Source organism: Lissotriton helveticus, chromosome 7, assembly GCF_964261635.1.
Source record: "Lissotriton helveticus chromosome 7, aLisHel1.1, whole genome shotgun sequence".
Classification (NCBI taxonomy): domain Eukaryota; kingdom Metazoa; phylum Chordata; class Amphibia; order Caudata; family Salamandridae; genus Lissotriton; species Lissotriton helveticus.
Genome location: NC_136068.1, coordinates 459,238,814 through 459,261,910, shown reverse-complemented (window position 1 = coordinate 459,261,910; position 23,097 = coordinate 459,238,814).

Genomic DNA, 23,097 nt, shown 5'->3' with positions numbered 1-23,097 from the left:
AAATACATACATAAATAACACAGGCTAAAATACTCAACTGGTGCTTCTAAAATACGCCTACCTCAATGTACCTAACCTAGGTCTAGTACGAGGAAAGAGGTAGGTATGGTCTTTAGCATAGGTTTATTTTTTCCAAGAATCTACCAACGGTTTCTCTAGGTTCTGATCAGCTCCATACCTTAGAATAAAGGAGGTCTGGTATCTCTGTCTCTGGACTCGATTTCCCAACAACCGCAAGGGGAGTCAGAAACACTGGAGCTGGATTTCTCAGCAGAGGAGGGCAGCTTCCTGATCAGTGTGTCAGCTGGAGAGTCGGCTTCCTTCAGCACTTGCTGCAGCAAGCTGCGTCGGGCAAGTAGGTCGTCAAACTGCTCCGAACCACCGTGCTGTGCTATAGCAAGTGAAGGTATATTTATACCTTGAAGGTGTTTAGGAATGTCATGTTTGACGTAAAGTCGGGCATATGAACATCATGAATGAACCCCTAAGGAATAGATGTTGATTGTAAAACTAACTGAGTTCTTGGAGAAATCAATATTCTTCCTCACTCGCATTGAGCTGAGACGTTCACGCCCAATCGTAGCTATTTGTGTTTTCATAATTCACCACGAGATACACTTGAAGCCATAGTACATCTTTTATATCCTGAATAGGCTACTTTGTGCAATAGACAGCTACCTGATGAAGGCGTGTATGCCGAAATGCGCGTTGTAGACATCTGCCGCACTGCCTGAATTAACGCCCCGTCCATTAATTGGATTTGTATATATTGATTGTTAAAATTTATCTCGTGAAATGACTAAATGTGAAATGTATATGTAATCTTAAATCATGATAAGAAATATAGAACACAACATTTATACTTGAAAATAAATCAATAAATATATCACTATATTCTTCTTTAGAGTCCATATGGTGGTCATAGGGTGTCCTATTGAGATAATTATATATTCTACCAGCAAGATTGGTATTTGTATTTAAAAATATTTTCTTTAATAGATATTCTTTCCTAGCTATAATTTCCTTACTTTAGTTTATTTCCCTATGTTATAGCTAGCTGTAATTATAGGGGTCCCTTGTTTTCCTAAAGAAATCAATATTCAAGCAAGGGGAAGTTCCTAATGGCTTAAGCTGGTTTTCCAAGAAATCGTTGTGACGTTTGGTGAACGGAGGGAAGTAGCCATGGTTGTATTTGGGTAGCATAAGTTATGCCTAAATAAGGGCTTGTTTTCTATGCCTATACAAGGGCAACGTGAATTGTACCTATATAAGGGCATGAATCGGAAAATGAATTCGGAATCTAAAACGCCATACAACAAGGCCAGCAAGTTGGCGTACTAACTCCCGTTTAACCACAGCATGTAAAAAACTGCACGGACACGGAAAAATAGCACTTGATAGATGAGGATTTATATTTAGAGGACCTGTATAGTAGGGGCTCCCTAATTTTATATGTGAGGAAGTGATAATAGGTTATCATACCTTTCAGATAGGTATGGATGGATTATATTTTTTTGTGACATTTATTTAGGAAACGAGTACCAAGTGCGTAACTTTCATTCTTTATCACACTACTCGAAGCTCAAGCTTGAATGCATAGAATATTTGTTTTTTCTCTTTCTCTCCCGCTCCTGATTATTTAATTTCGGATTTTGTGGGGTATTGGTTTCTGCACTGTCATCTGTAAGTTTATAGTCAATCGAAAAGTATTCACATGGCTATTTTGGAATTTTAACACGAGCACCAGCGACCTGGTATTTTGTATCAGAAGTTATTCACTTCATATTTTCGGTCTCCGACTGACTTTTTTAAAAATTTGATTAATGCAAAATAGACTATATAATGATCAGACAACTGTGGGAGATAGTTATAGTCACACATCACAGTACAATGATACACAGGAATTCACCTAATAAAATATGACCTATTTTGTGCCCAATAAAAGATTAGAAATTCAGCAAACTTCGAATGTTCTACGTGTGCTTTTTGTCCCATCCAATGTTTTCCACCAACAGGAATTAATATGTCCATCTTGAACAGATGTCTCAGCTATCATACTATACTTGTGGCTTACTTTATCTTGAAGTTGAAAGGTTTTTGATGAAATCTTGGATTAACCAGTATTACATGTTTTTTGTTTAAATAGTATCGAGATAGTGTCAACAGCCACAGTTAATTGAATTAATACGAATATAAACAAGTGTGCCATAGTTTAAAATACATAAGAACACTCTTAGCTCCTGGACCATTATCGGAAGCGAATCTGACCGCAACTAATGTATTTATACAATTGTCATTGTATTAAATTTGTTCAATATATTTACCGACAAGCTAAACTGTAAAACATGTATATTCCAATTTTAGTTCACCTCATCAATGTTTCCTTTTGCATCAAATCCAATTTTTTCTTAGTTTGTCTTGAAAATTATTGTTCGTTTTTTTGTAAAAATGTCTTTTGATTATTCAATGAATGTTAATATTATTTTTCTGTTTGTTCTGCTTCTCCTTTTTCATTACTCTTTCTCTTTCTCTTTATTATCTACTCTTTACCCGTTTTTCTGGGGTCGATTGGCAGCAATTATGGAACACTTGATTTAGCTTCTTTTTAGAATTAATTTTAAACATGATTATATAATGATCAGGCCCTGAGAAAGCAATACATTAATGTAATAAGTCACAAAAGGTATGTTAGCCTGTTTACGATTCTTCCCCATATATATATATTGTAGAGTTTTATCTAGGAAACCCGAATCGATATTCCTATTTTATGCCCTTGTCCGGTTATAATCAATAATATCCATACAACGGCATAATAATCATATCCATAATTCAGTCGTAGCACATGCTGTCACATTAAGCAAGGCTACTTCTCCGGCCCCCTAGAAAGCACACCGAGTTCTCTAAACAAAACCAAGCCTCCAGCAACCTGGGAAATCCCCCTTGCTTTTGTTTTGATTTCGTCCTAGAACTCCTGTAAAGCACTGTAAGAACGGCCAGTTCTTAGTGACATCTTTATTGACGTCTTATGTCCAACCTTACGTCAAACCCAGGCACCTTTCAGGTATAAATATACCAACGTTGCCTTAAGCAAACATACGGTGGTGATTCTGGAGCAGAGCAGCTATCTACTTGCCCGAAAGCCCAGCTGATGCGAGAGCCCACGGACGCTGCCCCTCCTCCCTGACGTGCTGAGAAAGACGCTGTCTTTTCTCCTGCCGAGAAATCCAGCTCCGGCGTTTCCAGCCTACCCTTGCGGGTTGATGGGATATCGAGTCCTGAGAGAGAGATACCAGACCTCCTGCTTTCTATTACCCAGGTACGGAACTGACTAAACCCTTACAGAGAATCCTTGAGTCAGATTCTTGGCAAAACAAACTTAACTTAAACTGCTACTTACTTACTCCTTCCCACGTATTAGGCTTAGGTCAGGTACACCAGGGTAGGCATAGTTAGAAGCACCAATTGAGTACGATTAGTCAATGTATATATTTATGTATATATTTGATCTATTTTAAAGTATCATATGGCTAAGAAACCATATTAATGCTTTTACAGTATTATTTTATAATCCTCCTTTTACTGTACGCACTTTACTTTACCATGAGTATTACAATCGTGGCAATTCATTTCTCTTGTATGAGGAAGAAGACTGCTCAATAAATAACACCTTTTATTGAAAACGCCCGTCTCTCTTTTCTCTGCATTCTGGTGAAACTAAGTACGCACATTTGACTGAGTGAAATAGCTGTCTTTTGTTTTCACACGACTCTAGAGATACACTCTTATTCAGGGAGAGCAAAGTTGTCATGTTTTGTGGTTGTCAGAAGCTAATCCCTTCTTGTCTATCCAGGGAGGTTCAACTCCTCCTCGTTTATTCGAGAAAGTTTCTAGTGACCTCTGAGCTAGCTGGCAAACCTTAAGTCTAATATAGTCAGTAGAGACCTAGATAACCTCAGTCCTACGTCTACACTGCTGAATATATTATTCCAATGCGCAGAGCCTATTGGGAATATAGGAACTACACTACATGGCGCCCAACGTTTGGTAAGGCGATAAATCTAACGCAAGACGTTAGAGTAACTCAGTCGTGCTTTTTCACACAGACCCTTTTCCCGTAAATACTCCAAATGACGTCTGGAGTGGGTAAAAGGTTAAAATCCGCCGGAACTTAGTAGGAAGAGATTTCTATGTATAGTTTTTGGTTTAGTCAACGTTGAAGGATACAGTGTTCCAAAAATATTGTGCACCTAATCTTTGTTTCCTTGAAACTTGATCTGCAACAAAAACCTTTCTGTCAGTAAAATGTCAGAAAATGAAGAAGAAAGGGAGGCAGCAAGAATAGCGGCTCGACTCCTAGAGGATGACACAAGTCTCCTACAGAGTGACCCGGATGCAATACTCATTCCGGTCAACATACGAAAAACTATAACTCTTAAACTTATAGAAAATGGACTGACATCGAGAGGTGGTACAGTCATATTCGTAATTGAGGCACACGAATATCGGCAGACAGAGGTATTATATTCATGGATAAACTTTCCAGCAGCAAACGCTGTCACACACGAGTTCCACTATTACAAAATAGAGGAACCTCTGGAAGAGTACACCCCTTTCGAGGAGGTGGAAATCCCATTAAAATACCAAGAGCACCTGCTCTGGTTTAAAGGCGCCCTAAAACATAATAATCACATCACCAGGCTCGGTCCACTAGGTAGACCAGGAGCAACGTGGCTGGTTCTAGCCAGCTACACACCACATCCAGACATTGAAAAAATGTCAAGCGAAGAACTCTTAGTTAAAATAAAAGAATTAACAAAGGCATATAGAGAGTTGGTTCAATTGGCAACAGAGGATATAACTTTCCTCCAGAAATTGAAAGAAACAGATATAGCAGAACAACCATTTGAACTTGCCAGAATCATAGAAAAATGCTATGAAGAACTAGGAAGAGATAGTTTGGGTGGGGCACCAGTAAAACCCTAACTAACTGAAAATCCTGAAAAGATATTTATTAAAAATAATCTAAACACTCCAAAAAAGAGCTGGGATGGAAATAAACAATCCACTCCCAAAGAAAAAAGATTCCAGTCCAGAGGAAGGTCTCCTCACGGAGAGAAAGATCTCCGGACCAAAGACACAAGTCTCCCCAGAGGGAGCCCTCTGAGAAAAAATACAACCTTAGAAATAGGGATAATCTAAAGAAACCTGATAGATATCAAGATATTGATACACGTCCCTCTCGATCTTTTCAGACTTCCTCGCAGAAATTGGAAAAAAGAGGAGGGTCAGAACAAAGGGAAGAGCACGTCAAGTCCAAAGACAAGGAACCTGCTCATCAAAGTAAAAAATTACAATTTCCAAGAAAGAAGGTATCCAGCATTAAAATAGTTAAACATGCCGAGGATACTGAGGACACAGCTGAAAAACGGAGAGTGGGCCCAGACAGTGCTAGACAGCGCAGCAGAAGTGACCATAGCTCGCAAGATCCTGATGAATCATCTGGAGACAGTGGACACGAATGAATACATTCAAGTGGAAACTGCAGACAGCAGAGTTAGCAAACCTCATAAAATATACGAGATAACATTACGTATAGAGGGGGATAAGACTAGGAAAGTAAGGGGTCGATTTTGGGATAACCTTTCCAAAGGCTATGATATTCTTTTAGCTGAGAAAGACTGGCCACCAGAGTTTGTCAGGGAGTGCCCTCATGGCGAAGAAATGATTATGCCTGCCTTCTCAAATCACATTCCAATTCATAAAAAATATACACTTGCAAGAAAGTGGGCAGTAGCCCAAGCTCCTGCATTATATAATAATCATGTAGGATGGGATGAGGACTCTCCTCCTCACAAAATCCAATTAAAATGTCAACCAACTGCACAAAGGCAGTACCCAATTAAGCAAGAAGCTAAAAAACAGGTCAGGGAGATCTTAGATCAACTTGAATACCAGGGGGTGATTGAAACATGCACCTCACAAATGAACAATCCTTTGTTTCCTGTCTCCAAGCCAGACGATTCATATCGACTAGTTTTGGACTACAGACACCTTAACTCATGTTGCAAGACATTTGCAGTACAAAACTCACACAGTGCAGCACTAATGAATAACATCGTGCGCAAAAAAAACAAAACAACATTAGACATCTCTAATGGATTCTTTTGTCAAAACATTGCACCTGAAAGCAGGTATTTGACCGCTTTCTCAATAATGGGTTCGCAGAAAATTTCTGTCGACTCCCACAGGGGTTCAAGAATAGCCCAGGATTATTCTCAGCAAGAGTAACAGAGTTACTACAAATATATGATGATGAGGCATTATCTTATGTCGATGACATCTATCTAACAGATGATGACTTGAATACTCACTTGAAAAGAGTGAACACCATAATACTTGGGTTCGCAGCAGAGGGTTACAAATTCAACTTTAAAAAGTCACGAATTGCCCATCTAACAGTCCTGTTTTTAGGGTATGAATTATCAAGTGAAGGCAAAAGCCTAGCAGACAATTTCTTAGAGAAGTGTGCTGTACTCCAAGCACCTAAAACGCTGAAGAACTTACAATCAATACTAGGTTTCCTGAATTTCGGAAGAACTTACATTCTAAATTATGCGGAGAGGATTAAACCTCTCTATGAATTAATAAAACCTGATTTTAAACCAATCAATTGGACTCAAAAACACACAGAAATTTTGAGATCATTGCAAACAGACATGTTAGCAAAAACAAAATTGCAAACTCGCGATAATACACGCAACCTTGTAATCCGAGTCATCCCAGGAAGATGCAGATTTACGTACCTGACCTCTAATGAGGGAGAAAAGGTACCAATAGCATACAAATCACACTTATACACACAAGCTGAAAAAACATTCAGTCTCGCGAAAAATGTTGTAAATGCGGTTCAAACAGCTGTAGCAAACGAAAGAGCCCAGGCCCAAGGCAGACGGATTACTGTTTTAACAGCAGAATCAGCCTTCGAGGCGTTAACAAGCCAGTGTAATTTAACTACCGTGGCATTAGATCCAAAATGGATACAATGGGAAAAGTCTCTTGCTACAGACAAAGTGAAATACTATTTTGACCCGGAAATGAAAAAAATGAAATATCTAACATAGGAAAGAGAATATCCTCTGCCAATCGAAATTCTGCCCATACAACTTTACGCCTGTGTAATATATACAGACGGATATGCACAACCCTCAGTTTGAGGAAAAGAAGCTTATAACGCTACGTGCGTTGTTGTCAAATGCCGGTAGCGCGGAGGTAAATTGATGCCACTGGTAACAATATCACAATCTGTAAAAGACAATTCAGGTCAACAAACTGAATTAATAGCTTTAAAAATGGCGCTCGACATTGCCGATCACGAATTCCCGACACTAATAGTGTGCGATTCGCTTTCCTGCGTCAAATCATACAATAATGACTTGCAGAAATGGGTTCAAAATGGTTTAAAAGATGACACAGGTGCCACAATCAAGCAAAAATAGCTTCGGGAACAAGTAGTTCTTTTACAGAAAGAACTACAAAAGACTCACGTGATACATACACTGAGTCATCAGCGTGATGGCGTTCACGCTGCAGGGAATTCATTGGCTGAGACAGCCACAGCGGAAGCAACTAATCCGGCTTCCGTAGCCACAAAAAAGCGTTTAGAAAAATACATAGACGGGGAAACCATGCTGGCGGTAAAAACGTCTTCAAAAGGCGACTGTGCAGGATTACCCGTGAACTATTCACTCAATTATACATACATAATCGATGCAAACTCCGTTCCTTTTGCTCGAATCCCTGGAGTGGGGGATAGAGTGATTCCAAACACGAACAGGAGGATCTTCTTAATACAAGAAGCACATATGGGATTAGGTCTAAGGCATCAGATGATCAAAGAATCTCTGACAGAATTGCAATCAGAATACTGGTGGCCGGGAATGAGCGTGGATAATCACAAATTTGCAAAAAATTGTCAAAACTGCAACAGAGATCGCAGTGGCGAATCGGCCGAAGTAGTGCCAGAACACCTAATAGAAAGCATAAGGCGATCTATACGCATGACTAAACAGGAAACAAGCGTCCCAATGTATATTATTTAAGACTAGATTCACTTAAAATGTAGACACCAGCGCTCGGCTGACGCCAGAACTGTTATAAAAGATTTGTGAGTCTATATCGGCACATACGCAATTGGCATGCTACATTCTGACCATGGTCCTGCTTTTTAGCTCTCGAGCTTATAAGGAAGCCATGACCAGCATGGGCATTGCATTGCGGTACTCTTGTCACTTCCTTCCTGAGGGAAACGGGATTGTGGAAAGAAAAAACCGAGACATAAAGCAATCTATAACGGCGAGGGTATTAGGTACGGGTGATGGGTGGGTCCAACATTTAACAAGTGTCCAACGTAGTATTAACAGTCTGCCAAGAAATTCTCTAAAAGGTTTCAGTCCGTACGAACTATTGTTCGGGACTAGAATGCATATTCAGGACCTTGATAGTCAGACTTCAGTGGTAGAAGAAAAATGCTTTGATATCAAAGATCGTTTGGCTATTTTACAGGACTTAAATGAAACAAGAAAAGACCTGAGCAACATAAAGCTAAAACAGCAGCCAACAGCCACTGAAGAAAAACCACCTGTCCCAGCAAGGCCTGTCTGGATTCCAAAGATCGGGGATCTGGTCAGAGAGAAGATCGCGGTGAAGAAGGAATTTGGGCCTTCTTACAGAAAAGCAGTACCTGTCTTAGCTGTCAACGGAACAAGATCAGTTGTACTACCGCCCCTTGCTGGTAAAAAGGAGAACCGAGTTGTATCCATCGACCTGGTTAAACCACAATCATGTGGCCGATAATAAGTAGTAGGCCAAGTGGACTCCCAAGAAATAGCAGAACACCAAAGTTTGCTACAATACAAGAGGTTCAAACTGAGAGACTGATCACATTTGATAAACCTGCAGTGAATAAAAAAGGACTATGCGAGGGAGGAGCTACGCGCGGATCCAAGATGGACGCGTGAGCAGAGGGTTCCCGAGACCCCTTCCGCCACCCTTATCTATCCTGACACAGATCCTGATTTAGACGACGGGTGCTTCTCGTTGATGCCCTGCTGATATCGAAAGCTTTTTCCGGAATTCGATTTGGCCACCGGGAACTAGACTTGTTGCACCCCGTAATCTGAGGCCTACGGCAGTGGCCGTCCAGGGGCTCGAGTTCCCGAGGTGCCCAGGTGGCAATCGAACAACAACGGCTGGAGAGACGCCTCCGCTGCCCCTGTGGTACTTTCGGTTTCGATTTCGGTCATTGTTGGTGCCGACTCATTGCTGTTAGATATTGCTGCCCTGGTCGCAGACTCTCATTCGGCTGTCGTCCCTCGACCCCTCGATCCCTTCAGTTTGCCATAGGGGGAATCATTCTGACTAGATCTCGGAAGACCCTTTGGAGCTCGTCGACCATTATGACGGGCAGGACGGACCCCGAGAGGCGCCACGCCAGAAGCACGACTCGTGGAGGAGCCGCTCAGACCCAGACTATAGACCGCTTTACTCGCCCGAAGGGATCCCCGGGGGGATTGAGTAAGTCCCCCGGGGATGCTGGTGACGGTACCCCTGTGAATGAGGAGCCGACTTTGGCAGATGTTATGGGCGCCATTGCCAATATTCAGACTGCGATGGGGCAGCAATATGAAACTCTTGCTACTAAGTTGGATACGGTTGCGATTGAGGTCAACCTTATCAGGACAGACCTGGGGAAAACCAACGAACGGGTCAAATCTTTGGATGTGAAGACGGCGAGCTTAATTACGGATGTCTCAGATCTTCAGACCAAGGTCCGTGATCTTCGCATGGCCAGGGACTCGTTTGCCCGTTGGCTGGACGATTTCGAGAGCCGTGCCAGACAAAATAATGTCCGCATCGTGGGCGTTCCGGAGACTTCCACGGAAGTACCGACGGATCTTCTGGTTGAGGACCTTATCCAGAACTATTTGTCACCAAAGGCTCTTAGTAGTCTTTTTGCAGTGGAGCGCGCTCATCGGATTCCAGGCGGGAAGCCTAAGCTTGGGGCCGCTCCGAGGCCTATCATAGCCAGGATCTTTAATTACCGGGACAGAGACGCTATCCTGCAGGCCTCCCGTGTCAATGGTCCCACTAAGTTTGAAAATGTTTCGATCAGCTTCTATCCGGATTTCACCCAGGCTGTGCAGAAGCAACGCATGGCCTTTACGGGGGTGAAACGACGCCTTAGAGACATGGACCTGAAATATGCCATGCTTTTCCCGGCTCGCCTGCGGATTGAGCATAACGAACGTACATTTTTCTTTGATCGCCCTGAGGCGGCCAGTGACTGGCTGGACACTTTGCCGACGCAGCACACCAGCTCGGAGAATATGAGGGGTGCCGAGGGCGGCCTGGAAGACCTGGAGTAGTGAGTCGGTGCCGATGAGCCATTATTGGACGCTTTGCAGTTGCTCTGTGATAGTGATGTTTATACGCAACGGATACCCGGGGGTGGTTGGACTCGGGACTCTTCCTCCTCAGGGGACACTTTTCTCTCTTCTTGTAGGTTAGTTTAATGGGGCGACAGGCACACTGCAAGTTGGGGTGGCTTTCTGGTCTACCGCAGGGGTGCAGGGAGGGGGGTTGTGTGTTGAGGGTTCTTTGGGGGGTGGGGTGGGGGGTCTTTTCTTGTTTGTTTATTTCGAGGCTCTGATTTGGTCGCTCTTTTATCCTTTGTGCTTGCTCTGTGGCGAGGGGGACTGTTGTTTTTTGTCTGGGATGGGGGTAGGGGGCTGCGGGTGCTGAGCTGGAACGTTAATGGTCTCGGGGATCGAATTAAACGGGGGATAGTTTTGCAGTACTTGAAGCGGCACGCCCCGGATATTGTTCTACTACAAGAAACGCATTTGGTGGGCAATATGTGCCGTGCGCTGAATAGAAGAGGCTACCGTTTGGTGGCCCACTCTGGCTTCACCACTGGGTCGAGGGGGGGGCGGGTATCTTGGTTAGGAACTCCCTCCCCCTCGAGGTAGATGAAGAGGTGCTGGATGATAGGGGTCGCTATGCTGCTGTCGTGGGTCAGTGGGAGGGGAGATGATTTCCATTTTGTCTGTGTATGTTCCCCCTGGTCTACAGTCTACCACATTTTCGGATTTGGGTGGGGTAATCCTGGGGCTCCCCGATGGCTTACTAGTGGTGGGTGGAGATTTTAACTCGGTGGTCAGTGGGGAGGAGGATCGACACCCTTGTAGAACCCTCCCCACGTCGCAGTTATGGTTGGGCCGTTTCATGGATACACTGGGATTAGCGGATTGTTGGAGACAACTTCACCCTGGCCAGCTCCAGTACACCTTTTACTCGGGGGCCCATGGTAGTCTGTCGCGACTCGATTATATTCTTATTCCAGCGGCACAGATGGTCTCCGTGAGGGAAATTAGACATCTTGCGAGGGGGATTTCAGATCATTTCCCACTATGGCTCACCATTGATGTGCGGCTAGAGTCCGGGGGTCGTGTTGCTCCTATTAATCCGTGGCATCTTCGTAACCCCAACATTAACAAGGAAGTGGTTAAATGTATGGATTATTACTTTGCTGAAAATGAAGGGTCAGTATCCTCCCCGGTTACTCTGTGGGAGGCGTGTAAAACTGTGGTCCGGGGTCAGACACTCTCTTTGATTGCCAGCGAAAGGGGGCGCAGAACTAAAGAAGTGGTACGGCTTGAAAACGATATCTCTGAATTGGAAGAACAAATGGAAGCTGGGATTACGCCTGCTAGCCTACACTCCTTGGCGCTTAAACAGTTTGAATACAGGGCTCTGGTGACTGATGCGGCTAAAGCGATGAATCGTGAGCAGCAGGGACGCTTGTATGATTTGGGTGATAAAGCGGGGAAATTGCTTGCATGGCTTGATAAGTGGGATAGAGTGAATCGTGTTGTGCCTGTTATTGAGCGAGGGGATGGTGTGCGAGTTGTGGACCCGGTCGAGATCGTTGAGGTCTTTGCCCAGCATTTTCGGAAGGTGTACTCGCCGGTCTCGGACAGACCTGAGGAGGACTCGCACCTGTTGCTCCGCGATATCGCGTTGCCTAGCCTCTCGGATTCGGACAGAGAGCTTATGGAGGCGGATTTTTCCACTGATGAAGTAGCGCTCGCTATCCGTGCACTTCGTTCTGGTAAGGCTTCGGGCCCGAATGGTTTACCAGTAGAGCTGTATAAGCTGTGTCCTGATAAGATGGCGCCGTACCTTCGTCGGGCATTTTTGGCGTCGCGAGATCTCTGGCTTCTTCCCCGAGATCAGAGACTGGCGTCCATTGTGGTCATCCCCAAAGACGGAAAGCCCCGGGAACATTGTTCGTCATATCGGCCGATCTCGCTTCTAAATGTGGAGCCTAAGGTTCTTGCTAAAATTTTGGCGAACCGCGTGATCACGGTGATCGGCGACCTTGTGCACCCTGATCAATCTGGGTTTATCCCCCACCGTAACACTGCCCTCAATCTTCGACGTCTGCACGATGTTTTGGCAAGGGCGGGGTCGCTTGCGGAACCGGCCATTTTGGTTTCCCTTGACGCCTCGATGGCCTTCGACACGGTGGAATGGCCTTATTTGTGGGCTGCCCTCGCTAAATTTGGTTTTGGTCCTAAGTTCATTGGATGGGTTCAACTGTTGTATGAACAACCGCTTGCGCAGGTGGTGGTTAACGGACGGGCCTCGGATTCCTTTGTCCTTGGACGTGGCACAAGACAGGGCTGCCCTTTATCGCCTCTCCTTTTTGCGCTTGCTCTTGAACCCCTTGCCGCGTGGCTCCGCTGGGAGCCCTCGCTCCAGGGCATACGGTGGTCTCCTACCTTTGAAGATCGGGCATCACTTTATGCTGATGATATTCTATTGTACCTCACTTCTCCCCGTAAGTCACTGGGAGTCCTGTTTGATGTCCTGAGCTCTTTCGGGAAGAATTCTGGTTTGGTTATTAACTGGACTAAATCCTGTATTTACCCGCTCGCGGGTGGACAACCCTCTCTGCCTCGCTTCTGCCCTATACCTGTTTCCAGTGGTGGTTTCAAATACTTGGGGATCTACATCTCTATGGACCCTAAGGTCCGATTTGAGCGAAATCTACTGCCTCCGCTTGCCCGACTTCGGTCGGATGTGGTGGCATGGTGTGGACTGCCTCTTTCCCCCCTGGGGAGGGCGGCCCTGTTTAAAATGATGTCTCTTCCCCGATTCTTATACGCACTCCAGAACACGCTGGACTTGGTTCCGGCTGGCTATTTTAGTGAAATCGAGGGCCTCCAGAGAAAGTTGATTTGGGGCGGGAGACCGCGTATAGCGCTGGCGAAATTGACTTTGCCCTGGTATGATGGTGGGATAGCTTTACCGGATGTCAAACGTTATTACTGGGCGTCCCAGTTGAGTGCTATTAATCACGCCATGTATGGCCCTGTCCCTAATCCCGCGTATGGTATGGATAAGTGGCAACTCCCGGGGGGCGATTATAATGGAGCGCTCTATTCCAAGAGTGACAGGAGGTGTTTGACAGGCCCCACTGCAGTGGCACTGCGTGTCTGGGGTAGTGCAACGTCGGCCACGGGTTGGACTGATAAACTCACTAGGGCGACTCCTCTCTATGCAGCTGAGAGATTGGGTGGTCTGTGGTCCTCGAAGGGATTCGATAGGTGGGACCTTATCGGTATCAGCAAAGTGGGTGATCTTTGGGCCACCAATCGAGTCAAAACTTTTGACGAGTTACAACGGGAATATAAGCTGAGTGATGGGGAATATTTTCGATACCTTCAGGTGCGCCATGCGCTCGATTCCGTTTTCCCTGCTGACACCTCGATCCCTGAGTCTTCTCCCTTGGAGGATAGAGTGCTGGATGGGCATGTCCCCGACAGCACTATCTCCCTCATATACAAGAAACTTATTAATGTCCGTTCGGACCTTCTTGTACAACTGCGTGAGGCATGACCTGGTGACGGGCTGGAGCTAGACGATGAAGACTGGCAGGCTGCAGTTTCTTCCCCAAAGGAAGTTGCTATTCCGGCGCGTCTCCGACTGGTGCAGCTAAAGATTCTTCATCGCACCTATGTCACGGGTCCACGATTGATGCATATGGGTTACTCGATGGATGGGTTATGTCGGCGTGGATGTGGTTTGCTTGCTACTTTCCTCCATATTATATGGGAGTTCCCGGCGGTGGTGGTTTTTTGGACTCGAGTGCATGAGGTGATGGGAGAGGTGACGGGCGTCGGGCTACTTCCTGAGGCCCGGCGCTGCTTGCTGAATATTTGGGAACCGAATGACTGCACAGTTGCCCAGACTCAGTGGGTCACACTGGGAAATATTATTGCCAAAAGAGATATTGCTCAACTCTGGGGATCTCATAGGGCGCCACCGGTCTCGACCTGGGAGGAGAACATGGACTGGTGCATGTTTAGGGAAAAAGTTGTATACTTCTCCCGGGGTAGGCCTAAGAAGTGGGGTAGGATTTGGGATCCGTGGAATTCGTATTGGGGTGGGATTTGTGACCCTCCTTTTGTAGAGTCCCATGATGATACAGGCTCTCCCTGATTGTACGTTCCAGTAATTTTGAATTTTTGTTCAATGTAAAGTATTGCTCGCTCTTGGTCCCCACACCCCACCTCCATGATTTCCTGATGCTTGCTTTTCGTTGTCCCCTCATATCCCACATAGCAGCCCTTATATTGGTGACTTTGCCTCGTTTCTTTTTCTTTTGGGGTTTCTTTTTTGTTCTTTGTGTGTTATAAAATGGAAACCTTTTATTCCTCCTTATATACCAAATGCTCCTAACCAGGTCATGCTTTTCCGCTGCCGGACCCTCGGGTTGTCGGCTGATGAGCTGTGTACTGCTTTATTTTTACTGTTTCGTATTGCTGGCCGGCCTGGATGGTTGTAGGCCTGTATATGTCCTTATTTTGCAAATAAAGGTTTAAAAAAAAAAAAAAAAAAAGGACTATGCAATAATGCCATGGAACTTGTGCCTCTTGAAACCCAAATTGCAACAGTTCGTCAAGATACACCTGTCTACAACGATGTAGCCACAGACTATGCTAATGAAACAAAGAAAATTCCAAAAGCAAATAAAAATCCGGAAGCTATTCCAACAATTGACAGAACTGCATCTGGCTACTTCATCAACTTCGATGACTTTTCTGAGGATCCGAGCGAACCTGAAGAACAGCCAACAACAAAATCTTTTAAAGACAAAGCAAAAGAACTCTTTCATCAACTCAAAGAAACCTATCTGATTTCTCCATGGATTGAATTTTGGATTGTGTTAGGTGTACTTTTCCTCCTGCTTTGGCTCATCATGGTTCTTTGTTTGGGAAAATTCATTGAAAATATAGTACAATGGACACAGCAAGTCAGAACATCAACTTGGTCCTAAGGCCACACAAGTCATCTCACATTGAGAAAAGAGAACTATCATCCGTGAATGTCACAGCCAATCCAATACCCGGTGGGGTAGCTTGGGACAAAACAGATTACGATATTTATGGCCCGGACGAGCTCTTGAAGTATCCACACCAGTTCAAGATTTCATTGAGTGACTTTGTAAAACCGAGCACATTCTCTGATGATTGGGACTTTGAAAGTATTAATGATATGATGTCAGACTTAGTAATGTCGGCAAAATTTACAGAACATGATTACTTGCAGGGTTCATCTAATTATGAACAAATGTACTGCTACAACCACTTTGCACATCACTATTTGCATAAATCTGCTCAACCTAGAAATGTTTTAAATTATAATCAATGGGAACATTGTGTAACTCCACCAAAAGGTAGTTCAAAAACATTTTATGAGAAATTTCCCAGATTCTCAGGGTTTAACACAAGTGAAGCCGAAGCTTTTTATTTCAAAATGTTAAATAAGACAGGAATGAAAACGATGCTGACAAACACTAAATTAATCTATTCAGAAGCATTTTATGAACAAATGACTACATTTGGTTTTGATTTTTGGAAAAACAATATTGAAACAAAAACCATCTGGGGTACCAAAGATTGGCAGGTCCAAGGTAGAGAATCATTATTTAGAGCCTGCATGATCCCAGAACAAATTATATTCTTGAATGACACAATTCAACAGACAACCTGTCTTGGCCTAGCCAAAATTAAAGACTTAAACAAACCGTCTATTCCAAAACCAACACCTGACAGTAATAGCACTACAGATGTTGAGATAGACGTATCACATATTTTTAACCAAAACAGAACACATCCTGATTGGAAAAAATGGTTGATCTGGCCCACTGACACAAATAGCTGTCAAGATAGATTCTTGAACAAATTACAGGGGTTCAAATTGACCATACCAGACCCTAGATACTCCCAGAGACAACATTCAGGGATAGTTACAACATACAGTGTAGGAAAACTCTGCCTCGAATGGCTACAGAAATCCACACTGGCAGAAATTAAGCAACACTTGACTTTACTTAAAGACGGTGCTGACTTGCGTGATTTCATAATGGGACCACGCAAACAGCGTCAAAAACGTTTCATAGCGGCCGGTATATACGCAGCTTACAACGAAGCTTGGAAAGAAACGCAAATTGAAACAGCAGAAAAAATACGGGAAAATGACCGTATTAATTTGGAAAAATCACTTTCTGTTGTGGACAATGGGTTAATGACTCTGTCTTCCAGAATATATTCACTGGACAGTATTGTATCATCTGCTATAGATATAATAGAGTAGGACTTACTAATGTTACAACATGGTCAGTCCCAATTACGTTCTATTGTACAGCTTGGCAGGACGTTACAAAATCTGCGTTCAGGCTACGTGCCTTGGCGTTTAATCAACACAACGTCATTATTCTCTATCTTTAACCTTACTGATACACAAATCAGCTTGGCACAGAAAGGAGCGGAATATACAATTCTGAGCATTGAAAAACTTGAGAGATTACCATTGACAATGTCAGAACGACCTGTCATTGAATGGATAATACAAAGAATAATAACTATTCCGATAACAACTTTCAAATTTAAATTCTGTCAAGAATATATACCAGCAGGCCAGTATGAAAGGTTGGGTAAAGGGTACAATAAGTCATCATGGAAATTACCTTATACACACACATGTTATAGTGAAAAGGAACAGAATGTATTTCTTAGTGGTAATAATTGTAAAAGATCACTAAGTGGTATACTTCTGTGTCAAGGTATTAACCTGCATGGGGCCTGTGAGGGGACTTCAAATAACCTTTCTTGTCACCAGCATGGCACACCTGCAACTCGAATAGAGCCATTCTTTAGACGGCTTTCTAACGGGAGCTACATTCTAATAGTGGACCACAGATGTTGTGGCATGATGCCAGGAAAAGCTTATCTAGTTAGCGTTAGTTCCATGGTCACTTGCTGTATGCAAGTATTGTTTCCAAACAGCACTCCAGACAGGGAGGCAAAAATTTGGCCCATTTTGAATATCTCTTCTATTCGAATTGATACTTTAAGCAGAATGAAGTCTGTCCTTTTGCAGACAACTGTGCCCTTGACGTCATCAAAAGAAACGTATGATCTTCAAGTTGCAAGGACAACGGCAGAGACACATACACTTTTATCAACAAATTGCCCCCTACATTTCGCAGAAATGTTAAGCCAAATCCTAAATATGTCTGATACGAGCGGTATCCCACATATATTTAAGACAATTTTTTCGGGACTGTTAACACCCTTCACAACAGTTCTGGGCATTTTTCCTAATTTTGTCCATTCTGTCTTTGGCGGCCTACCACTCCTGTTGGGACTCGTAGCAGGCATTTTATTTTTGATTCTCCTGCTTCGTTATGGCAAGCCAAATCGCAGACAAGACTCCTGCAATGATGAAAGAAACGATCCTAGCTATACGCTATCGGGACTGCATAACTAAAGTCCTTGGATTAGCCCGGCTAAGAGATCTGAATATGACCTGGTTTCTTTCATTCAGACCCATCTTGCAGAATTGTATCTTACCTGTGCTACGATGTATGCTGTGCGGAGAAGAATGCGTGTTGGACGTCTGTCTTACACTACAATCAGCAGTACCATTGGATACAGATACTTTGCTAAGTCCTGTAACGGCTCATGCATCGTGTTGTCCCCAGCGGTTACCAATCCTGATGACGGCATTCGTTGAGACTTCACCACTGCGATTAAAGGGTAGTGAAGTACAAGATGAGAGCAGCATCACCCAGGTACGACCTTCTGTGAGCATTGCTGATCAAGACATCGATGATAGCAATCATTCTCACGACTGCACAGTTGCGCCATTTTCCAACTTGGTCGAACTTTCACTTGAAGCGATAAACCACTTTTTTGAAAGTCTGTCTGAAATGATGTTTTCCCCCGAATAAAAAGAATAACTTTTAAGCAAACTAGTACACAGCGTTCCCTGAACTCTGAATTCGGCCTTCGGCTTTGATAAACAAAAGCTACTGAACATATTTGGAACTATATATTTTTTTCTCTCTCCCCTGAAAGCGAATTTTTTTTTCTTTCCTGAATTCCAAAATATTTACCCTTTTTTCTGGCACATGTACTCTGCTTGAAGTAGAACTATTCTTAGAGAACAGAGCTTCTATTTTTAGTAACTCTAGAGACAATATATTACAGGGCTCGAGAAATGTACTCGCCCGCTCGCAAATGCGAGTCAATTTCTTTCAGGGCGAGACAGTTTTCAGGCCTACTTGACCGGCCTGGCGAGTGAACTTTGTCGCTGTGCTAAAGTGCAGTGCCGGTAGAAGGCTCTAGAGGGCAGCTGTGCGAAATGTTAAGGAACTGCCGTGACAAAATGCGGGAAAAGCAAAGGTGTTGATTGGCTGATTGCAACGCGGGCTCGGTCTGCTGAGGCCTAGTTGCAATCAGCCAATAAGATGGTAGCTAATCTCCGCACAGTTAAGTGTACAGAGCATGTTTAGAAGCTTCTCATTGGCTGATTGCAATGAGGCGCGCAGGATATCCTGCCTGAGATGCGTGTAAACTGCCTTCGCCAAACCCTGTACCCAATTCACTTGACCGGAGGCAGGCCATGAACGACACTGGTGCCCCAGCAAAGCAGAAGTTCTCCTGCACTTGGGGTGTTTAACCATGATCCTGAGAGCCCTGCGAGTGGAGCTGTGCCCCTGATGTAAGCCTGCGCCTGCTGAGGATGGCTCGATCTCTCTGTAGGGGGCCCTACGGTAGGTGTGCTTGGATGGGGACACCACCGCGGGTCAGGGGCTCTTGCTCCGATTGTTGGGGAGGGTGGCTTTGAAGGGGATTAAAGTACAGCAGGGCTATTGTTATGCTTGTTACTGTTTCAGACATCGAGTCTTCTATCCTAGAAAAGCACAAACTTACCAGCAATGTAAATAAACCTAGTTGAATAGAAATTAGGCATAATTATAATTAACATGTGCGATCACATTAGCACTGCGAACTGCATGTGGTCAGAAGTTTGATAGTGCTCAGAGAACCACAGCTAGATGAGGCACATGAGAAAGGTGAAGTTCGAGATTTCGAAACTGCAACGCATTCGTGAAATCTAATAGAGGGAGGCACAGGCGGCCAGAGGGCACTCCCTGCACGTGCCTCGTCCAGTGGTAGCTCGCGAGGTGCCAACAAGCTGCCTGTGGTGCCCGTCAAGGAGCCAGATGTCAGCGCAGGAAATGTTGTATTTTCTCACAGCTAAGAAGTTAGATTACCCAGCTCTGCAAGGCGGGTGCAGTCGGTGGTGCACGGATGGGATGCAGAGGGTAAACAGCGCCATACGATTCCCTTTGTTATTTTAATTACAAAAATATTTAGCTGCATGATACGATCTACAGTAAGGAAGGAGTGAATAGGTGGGTTGGCAAAGATAAAAGTGGTATAAATATAAGGAGACTGGAGAAAAGTGGACAAGAACGAAAATATATGTCTACTCCAAATTGTACGAACAACCACGTTAAACGCGTATCTTTTTATTTCCCTGGGTGATTTGCAATTATCTGCATATGAAGAACGCCCGTTCACGAGGAGGACCAGGCTGGCGCCGACTTCATGAAGTTGAAATGCCAGCTCGGGGAGCCCACCTGGAAGTGAAACAGATGTAGGGGCAGGTTGTAATCACAATCTATGGTGTGAAATCGCACTGGGAGGCTTCCCCGTCACTTGACAAGATAGGTCCCCACATCAGCGACGTGGAAAAGAGAGTGATGGAAAATGACAATATCATGTCAAGAGGAAGCAGGGTAATTTTGTTTATATGGCCCTACTTGTGCTTACACAGCATCCCTGGTCTGATTGCAGAGACATAAAATACAATTGCAAGACCCCGTAAAAAACCTTCCAGTCATACTGTTATTTCTTTTCCAAGCCATGGTGCGATCTGCCCTTTCCTAGGCCGTGCTCTAGTATGTTTAAGGTACAGTGGTGTACAGAGGACTGGGAGAGTGTTTATCCGGGCTTTACTCTAGTATGTTTAAGGTATAGTGGTGTACAGAGGACTGGGAGAGTGTTTATCCGGGCTTTACTCTAGTATGTTTAAGGTATAGTGGTGTACAGAGGACTGGGAGAGTGTTTATCCGGGCTTTACTCTAGTATGTTTAAGGTATAGTGGTGTACAGAGGACTGGGAGAGTGTTTATCCGGGCTTTACTCTAGTATGTTTAAGGTACAGTGGTGTACAGAGGACTGGCAGAGTGTTTATCCGGGCTTTACTCTAGTATGTTTAAGGTACAGTGGTGTACCCAAGTACTGCTAAGAGTGGGGTTTTTTGCAGATTAATGTAGCGCTTACTCGGCCCGAAGGTATTGGAGCGCTTTACATGAGCGCCAGTTATGTTACACAAGGACACATTTGCTTTTGTTAGGCAAGGGGAGATTAAGTGATTTGCCCAGAATTACAGGATGCTGGGCCGCCGGGGCCGTACTCTAGTATGTTTAAGGTACAGAGGTGAACCTGAGTACTGCTAAGAGTATCATCCGGAGCCACGCTCTAGTATGTTTAATGTACAGTAGTGTACCAGAGTACTGCTAAGAGTGTTTATGTGAGGCCGTACTCGTAACGTTCAAAACATTGCAGTGAGAATAGTAATGAGGCAAAAAAATTCGATCATGTCTTACTGGTCATAGATCAACTGTGCTGCAAATGTTTTGAAGAAAATGAGTATGCAAACAATATGTCGGTCGAGTGCATTGATGATAGGTCGAGAAGAAAATTCTTGTCACTAGACCTGCAGGTCAAGTATGATTTTTAAGATTTGTCGAGCCCTGTATTACCTCAGCCTCTAGCATATTTACAATTAACTGTATTTATATGTGATGGAATGGTCTTGCACTTCTTTTCTGTATTAAGAGCCATTTCATGTGGAAATTTCGCAAATCATTCATGCTGATATATATATGCATCTTTTTTTGAATGATTACACTGCTTGAAAAGCGTACAGTACCTATAATCATTTTCATGTATTTCGCATACACCATTTGAAGAATGCGTGTTGGACGTCTGTCTTACACTACAATCAGCAGTACCATTGGATACAGATACTTTGCTAAGTCCTGTAACGGCTCATGCATCGTGTTGTCCCCAGCGGTTACCAATCCTGATGACGGCATTCGTTGAGACTTCACCACTGCGATTAAAGGGTAGTGAAGTACAAGATGAGAGCAGCATCACCCAGGTACGACCTTCTGTGAGCATTGCTGATCAAGACATCGATGATAGCAATCATTCTCACGACTGCACAGTTGCGCCATTTTCCAACTTGGTCGAACTTTCACTTGAAGCGATAAACCACTTTTTTGAAAGTCTGTCTGAAATGATGTTTTCCCCCGAATAAAAAGAATAACTTTTAAGCAAACTAGTACACAGCGTTCCCTGAACTCTGAATTCGGCCTTCGGCTTTGATAAACAAAAGCTACTGAACATATTTGGAACTATATATTTTTTTCTCTCTCCCCTGAAAGCGAATTTTTTTTTCTTTCCTGAATTCCAAAATATTTACCCTTTTTTCTGGCACATGTACTCTGCTTGAAGTAGAACTATTCTTAGAGAACAGAGCTTCTATTTTTAGGAACTCTAGAGACAATATATTACAGGGCTCGAGAAATGTACTCGCCCGCTCGCAAATGCGAGTCAATTTCTTTCAGGGCGAGACAGTTTTCAGGCCTACTTGACCGGCCTGGCGAGTGAACTTTGTCGCTGTGCTAAAGTGCAGTGCCGGTAGAAGGCTCTAGAGGGCAGCTGTGCGAAATGTTAAGGAACTGCCGTGACAAAATGCGGGAAAAGCAAAGGTGTTGATTGGCTGATTGCAACGCGGGCTCGGTCTGCTGAGGCCTAGTTGCAATCAGCCAATAAGATGGTAGCTAATCTCCGCACAGTTAAGTGTACAGAGCATGTTTAGAAGCTTCTCATTGGCTGATTGCAATGAGGCGCGCAGGATATCCTGCCTGAGATGCGTGTAAACTGCCTTCGCCAAACCCTGTACCCAATTCACTTGACCGGAGGCAGGCCATGAACGACACTGGTGCCCCAGCAAAGCAGAAGTTCTCCTGCACTTGGGGTGTTTAACCATGATCCTGAGAGCCCTGCGAGTGGAGCTGTGCCCCTGATGTAAGCCTGCGCCTGCTGAGGATGGCTCGATCTCTCTGTAGGGGGCCCTACGGTAGGTGTGCTTGGATGGGGACACCACCGCGGGTCAGGGGCTCTTGCTCCGATTGTTGGGGAGGGTGGCTTTGAAGGGGATTAAAGTACAGCAGGGCTATTGTTATGCTTGTTACTGTTTCAGACATCGAGTCTTCTATCCTAGAAAAGCACAAACTTACCAGCAATGTAAATAAACCTAGTTGAATAGAAATTAGGCATAATTATAATTAACATGTGCGATCACATTAGCACTGCGAACTGCATGTGGTCAGAAGTTTGATAGTGCTCAGAGAACCACAGCTAGATGAGGCACATGAGAAAGGTGAAGTTCGAGATTTCGAAACTGCAACGCATTCGTGAAATCTAATAGAGGGAGGCACAGGCGGCCAGAGGGCACTCCCTGCACGTGCCTCGTCCAGTGGTAGCTCGCGAGGTGCCAACAAGCTGCCTGTGGTGCCCATCAAGGAGCCAGATGTCAGCGCAGG